General features: G+C 58.8%; 1 long non-coding RNA gene across 3 annotated transcripts; it reads left to right on the forward strand.

Moving 5' to 3' along the window:
* The first annotated feature begins 2,216 nt into the window (after nt 1-2,216).
* LOC135291922 (uncharacterized) lies at nt 2,217-6,371 on the forward strand. Of its 3 annotated transcripts, XR_010354567.1 has the most exons (8): nt 2,217-2,231; nt 2,485-2,663; nt 2,800-2,920; nt 3,510-4,098; nt 4,455-4,572; nt 4,794-5,339; nt 6,163-6,237; nt 6,343-6,357. It is a non-coding gene; the product is annotated as an uncharacterized LOC135291922 (long non-coding RNA). The 3 variants fall into 3 exon arrangements; XR_010354566.1 differs by lacking the exon at nt 2,217-2,231 and having other exon boundaries at nt 2,473-2,663; nt 6,357-6,371; XR_010354565.1 differs by lacking the exon at nt 2,217-2,231 and having other exon boundaries at nt 2,473-2,663.

A 6,371-nucleotide genomic window follows, 5' to 3' on the forward strand; every position in this document is an offset into this window, starting at 1 on the left:
GCAACACCATCTGGGAAGACACTAGCGTGAGTTCCCCACAACTCTAGACCATTAATTGATGCCCAAAAAGTAGGTAATAAAACAGTGCTCCATAGTGTGGGGCCCATAGGGCAGGTATTGGTTTGTTCATCACCACCAGTGAGGGGATAGCTCCACCACAAACTCACTCGCCAATTCTTCACACAGTACTAGTTTTATACTTTTTTTTTTTTTTTTACTTCATGGGCACATTAACTTTTCCTAACCTCACATTGTAGCATATTTTCTAATTACACGATTAAAAAGCCCTTGTGGCACACTTGCAGTTTCTGCACGAGGTGGTCATCACTCTCCTGCTGGTTGTTTTGGATGAGGGCTCAGAAAGCTTCCTCGGGCTTGAACTTCTCACCTCTCATTTCTGCAGAGTCTACAAGATTGTCTGCTCAAACACCAAGTGGTTACCATTTGCAGTTAGCTTGTTCTGCTAAATTTGCTGGTTTCTGGAAAGCGCTTCATTCCCATCCCCTGTTACAAAGTAAATGCTTCTTTCAGCACAGCTACAGCTTTTAGCACAGCTCAAGCATTTCCTCATTGCCTTGGCACCAAAAAGAAGCAAAGTAAGAGGGGGAAAACCAGGGAGGGTGATGGGGCAACATTGTCTTATTGCCCAGGCATTATAATTCCTTGGGTAAAGCAACATCCATCCACAGGCCAGCACTTTAGCTTGGATGACAATGCTGACAAAATTGCTGCCCCTTCCTGCTGCTGTAGCTGACTCCAAATCACGAGAAATGTGCCAACTCTGCCAAAGACAGGTAGACATGGGAGATAAAAAGAGCCAGTCTGCTGAAAAGGAGACCAAATGAATGTTTTCTAATGCCCCCTTTTCATCCTTTCCCCAGCCAGACCGAGCAATGTCCTTCCTCTCTGTCACCGATGGTGACCCAGGCACGGGATGCAGCGTGGGGACAGAGCCCGCCGCTGCTCTCAGTGCCCTGCCCTGCCCTTCCCTGCCCGCCTTGCCCGCCGAGTCCTGCCGTGCCGAGCCGTGCCGTGCGGAGCCCGGCCAGCGCCGGGAGCCGCCCGCCCGCGCTGTGCCCGCAGCCCCGGCTCTGCCGCGCTCGTCCCCGCCAAGTCCGGCCCGCGCCGGGGCCGCGCCGGGCGCCAGCGCAGCGCCCCCCTCAGGCCGCGCGCCGCCGGCGCAGCCGCGGCCGTTGCGCCGCGGGCGTTGCGGCCACAGGCGGCGATCGGAGCCATGGCGGAGCTGCCGCTGCCCGCCGGGCTCAGCGCCAGCGCCTTCCCCGCCAAGCTGTGGCGCCTGCTGAACAGCCCCCGCGTCCGCTCCGTGCGCTGGGACAGCCGGGCCCGGGGGCTGCTCGTCGACCGCTGCCTCTTCGAGCGGGAGCTGCTCGGCCCGGGCCCCGCCCGCGGGGGCTGTGGCGCTGGGGCGGGGCCGGTGCCGCGCCCCTTCAGGGCCACGCAGTTCCGCAGCTTCGTCCGGCAGCTCTACCGCTACGGCTTCCGCAAGGTGCCGGGCTGGCTCGGCGCGGCTGCGCCGGGCGATGCCGGGGGCTGGCTGCACTACAGCAGCCCCTGCTTCCGCCGCGACCGCCCCGACCTCCTGCTGCGCCTCAGGCGGCGGAGCGCGGCCGACAGGCGGCAGCCGGCGGCGGGCCGGGAGCGCCGCAGGCGCCCGCCCCGCGGCTCCCGGCAGCTCCCCGGGGCGCGGCCGCTGCCGGACGGGCGGCACGGGCGCGGCCGCTTCCAGCCGCTGCCCCGGGAGCGGCCGCCGCTGCCGCCCGGGCGCCCGCCCAGCGGCTTCCTGCTGCTGCAGCGGGAGCGGACGCTGCCGGACGGGCGGGAGCTGCGCAGCCCCCGGCCCGGCCGCCTCCAGCAGCGCCCCGGGGAGCGGCCGCTGCTCGCCCGGCGCCCGCCCTGCGGCTTCCACCTGCTGCACCGGGAGCGGCCGCTGCCGGCCCGGCGGGAGGGGCCGAGCCGCTTCCAGGAGCTCTACGGGGAGCGGCCGCTGCCCGCCGAGCGGGAGGTGCTCGGGATCCCGCCCTGCCGCTTGCTCGGGCTGCACGGGGAGCGGCCGCTGCCGCTCGGGCAGGAGGGGCCCCCCAGCCGCTTGCAGGAGCTCTACGGGGGGCAGCAGCCTCCGCTCGACCGGGAGGTGCTCCGGCTCCAGCCCTGCAGCTTCCAGCAGCTGCACAGGGAGCAGCAGCCCCAGCCCCCGGCTTTCGACCCACGAGGTAGGAAAAGAGTTGTAGCCTTGTTTTTCCAAAACGTAATTAAAAGTGGCTGTTTGAAGTATTTTTCTACAAGGCTCTGTCATTCTTGGTCAGAAATTGTCAAGCCTACTAGGAAGGGGAACCTAGAAGGACAAAAATTTCTTTGCCTTTTTGTTCCTGCTTGCTGCCTGTGATGTTTGATCCAAGGCAGCAATAGAGATCTGTGTCCAGAGCCACGTTGTGGAGCCTGATCAATGTGTTTGGATTCTTGCAGCCACCCCACCCAGCGCTCCACCTGACAGTGCAGGCTGGGCAGCATTGACAGCCTCCAGCTCAGCCCAAAACATAATACCTGAGGAAGAGCAGTCACCACCAGTGGATCTTGGCTTTGCTGTCGAGCAAATGATCCGGGAGATCAGGAGATCCCTGTCTGAGAGGTCTCCCTCTGCTCAGGTAACTCCATGGCAGGGGAAAGGAAGAGGCTGGGCTGAGAGCTTACAGGGAGAAGAAGAGAAACTGCATCCCTGATGTGATTCCAAGAAAATACCAAATGATCTTGAGTTTTCTTTCTTTCCATTGTTCTTTCAAGAGCAATATTAATGCTGTGCCTGAGTCTTCCGGAGGCGAGCCTGTGAACCAGGCTGCAGTAGAGGAAGCCTCATCTGGCACGGAGAGCTGCAGGAGCAGTTCCCCAGAGCCCGAGGAGCCTGGTAAGGACAGAGCCCACTTTGGTTTAGAGAGGTGTGAGATGGCTGCTCTGAGCCTGCCTCTGGCAGCAAGGGAGATGAGCAGAGCTGAGTTCCTGTCTGCAGGGCTGGTTCTGCCTGGTGCCTTCAGTTCAAATCCTGCACTGGCACAACCTCCCCGAGCCCTGCCCTCCACGCTTCTCCAGAGGCTCTGACACTGAGTCCTCTGCTGTGGCAAGAGAGCAGGGAATAAATCTGACCTTGTGGCAGTTGTGTCACCAAGCTTGGTGTCCCAGGTTGGTTCATAACTCAGCTCCCAGCAGCCTTCAGCTTCAGCCACTTCAGTGAGGACTGAGGTCTCTCTGTCACTGAGACTGTCTGTGTTTCAAGCTTGAGACTTTGCTGAGGCTTTATCAGGATACTTAAACACTTCACACAGTTCAGTTTTGAACACTTGGAAGGATCCCTGTTCTTTAAAGAGCAGGCTTCAAATTGCCAAGTGAGAGTTTGCCTTTCAGGCCATCTTTGACAGTCCCTTGTAGAAGGACAATTGGTGCTCAAGGAACACGTGCACAAGGGCCAATATTGACTCAGTGTTCCCTTTGCTTCCCAGATCCCGTGTGATTGACCTCTCCAGGAGGGCTGCCCTGTGTGGCAGGAAGAGACAGAGGGAGAGCCTGTGACCATCGGGCAGGTAGAATGCCTCTGTCTCCAGTTATATTTATAGATGTGTATAGTTAATGTTTATGTATCTAGGTAGTTTTGTTTATAGATCTATGTAATTATATTTATGTATATATATAGATAGAAATATGTACAGTTAATTTATTTTTGGTTTTAGAGGTATATTATTATAGCTTTAGATGTGTTGTTGTAGTTATAGATGTGCACAGTTGCACTTATACCTGTGTATAGTTACGTTTACATATATACATTTGTAAATGCATATTTATATTTGTATATGGGGGTTTAGACACATAGATTGATATTTATATACACCTCTTTTTAACCTCTTGCCCTGTTCTGCTTCCTCGCTCACCTCTTGCTTTTCCCCCTGTGCCCCCTGTGTCCCCTCTCCCTGGGCTGGGTCCGAGCTGGCGGCCGGGCCGGGCGCAGCAGCAGTTCCAGCCCCGAGTGTCCCTGGAGCACTGGGAGCTGCCGGTGGCCCCAGGCACTGTCCCCTGAGGAGCTGCTGAAGGACGGTGAGACTGAGGGGGCTGAGAGGGCTGAGGGGGCGGTGGCGCTGAAGGGACGGTGACCCTGAGCTGCTGCTGGGGCTGAGGGCTGTGGGGCAGCCCAGGGCCATGGTGGCACTGAGGTGACAGGCAAGTGGCACAGACTGAGGGGGTGGCGGGTCTAAGGGGATGGGATGAGTCATAAGGGACTGAGGGAGGTGAGGGGACTGTGAGGGGCTGAAGAAGCTGAAGGGGGCTGGGGGTTTGCTGAGAGCATGGCGGGGCTGAGGGGATGGAGGGGCCAGCAGGGAGCACAGAGGGCTCCGCGACTGCAGCTCTGCCAGGCCTTGGAACCAGTTCCAGAACCTCCACTTTTGCCACAGCTGTAAGGAAGACCTCAGTGACAGCTGGAGACTGCCGGGAGCCAGCAGGGAGAAGCTGAGTGCCAGCAGCAGGAGCAGTGAGCGGGGCCCTGCTGCTGCCAGCCTGGAGAGAGCCCGGGTGAGGCCTCAGGGCCGGGGAGGCAGGGTGGGGCTGAGGCTGGCATGGGTGCTCACCACAGCCCGGCCCGTTCAGCAGCTTTCTCTTTCTGACCCTCCTGGGGAGGCTCTGGCACTTCCTCTAACCCTGATGGAAGTGCAGTTGCTGCCAAGGGAAACGTCCCCATACTGACTCAGTGTTCCCTTTGCTTCCCACATGTCCCATCTGCTGTCCCTGTCCAGGAGATCTGCCAAACTTCATCTGCAGGATCAGAACAACTGGTGTCCTTTGGCTTCCCCCAGTTCCCACTGAAGATGGGAGCACCTGCAGAGCACAGGGGACCAGCTGCAGCTCCAGGCCCAGCTCTTGCTGCTCACAGCTGAGCCTGTGGCAAGCTCCAGGAGCTCCTGCCATCTCCCTCCCTGTTGGCAGCTCCCTCCCTCCAGCCCCCACACCCTGCCCATCCCCTTTTTTCCCTCCCAGCTCACCCCTTTGCTTTGCCTTCCCTTATTAAACAGTTTTTCTTTTTCATTTGACTCGTGGATCTGTCCGTGGAGCTGAAGCAGCACAAATCCTGAGCCCGGGGACACGCAGGGCCCTGCTGCCGTTCTCTTCCACGCCATCGTCTGTGCACGGGCAGAGAGGAACAAGGGCAGCTCAGGCTGCAGAGGTCCCTGTCCTGCTGCTCCAGTTGCACAGCACCATGGAGTTGAAGGTCGTGCTGAGCACACTGGAGGGAACAAGGACCCTGGGTTTTAGAAGAGCCAGCCTGAGTATGCTCTTCCATGGTGAGCATCCACCGAGGGCAGAGTAGCTTGCGGTGCTGGAAGTTCTGCCCAAGAGCTTGCTGAAAGCACAGCAATGCTCCATGCATACACAGGGACAGGAAGAGGGCAGAACCAGAGACCATGATGGCCTAACAGTGAGCTCTGGGTGTGCCTCAAAGCCAATGAAGCAGCAGCAGCAGCAGCAGTGCAGTGGCTGTGACTCAGAGGCGCGAGCGTCCCAGTGGCCGCAGCACTGTCAGGCAGTGCCTGCAGGCTGGGTGCGCTTCTGGCAGCTCTGCTCTCCCCACAAGTGAGGAATCGCAGCCCCTGCCTCAGGTCCAGTCAGAAAGCCAACCAAGTGAGACCAGAGGCAGGGGACCCTTCCCAGCTGTCTTGGGCATGGCTGCAAAACAGCCGCTGCATTTTCCTGTGCCCATGTTTGGTGAGTGCTGAGCCCAGAGCCGGCCAGCTTGTGCTCTGCTGTGCCAGGAGCGTTCTGGGCGGGCAGGAGAAGTGCTGCGTGCACAGCGCAGCGTCCTGCAAGGGGCTGACCAGAGCCTCCTGCGGGAACAGGGCTCCGCTCCCTGGCTGGGAACAGCCTGGTTTTGCTGCCGTGAGCGCAGGCAGGAGTTCAGGCACGTGCAGAGGCAGCGGGCAGCTCGTGTTTGTAGGGGCCCGGGGCTGCGCGCCCAAAGCGACACGTGGGCATGGGGAAGGAAGTGACACAGAGCTGGGGGAAGGAAGATGAGCTCGAGCTGGAGTGCCTGTGCTGCAAGGAGCAGAAGGAATTCAGCCTTCAGTCAGGGTTTCTTAAGTGTGTGTTGGTGTTCCCTGGGAAATGCAGACATTTGGGGAAGTGCCTTTGGAGGAGAGGAGCTTGATTCTCAAGGCAACTGCTTCCCCAGGAGCCCCCAGTGAGGTAGGTACAATTACAATCTGCACCCCAGCTCATGCTCAGTATTTACTACAATCTTAAGTAACAATAAAGTCAAACACAACAGATGACTGATGTTCCTACCTTCAGCTTCCCAAACACAGCCAAGGGTGGCAGCA

Source organism: Passer domesticus, unplaced genomic scaffold (genome assembly GCF_036417665.1).
Source record: "Passer domesticus isolate bPasDom1 unplaced genomic scaffold, bPasDom1.hap1 HAP1_SCAFFOLD_145, whole genome shotgun sequence".
Lineage (NCBI taxonomy): Eukaryota > Metazoa > Chordata > Aves > Passeriformes > Passeridae > Passer > Passer domesticus.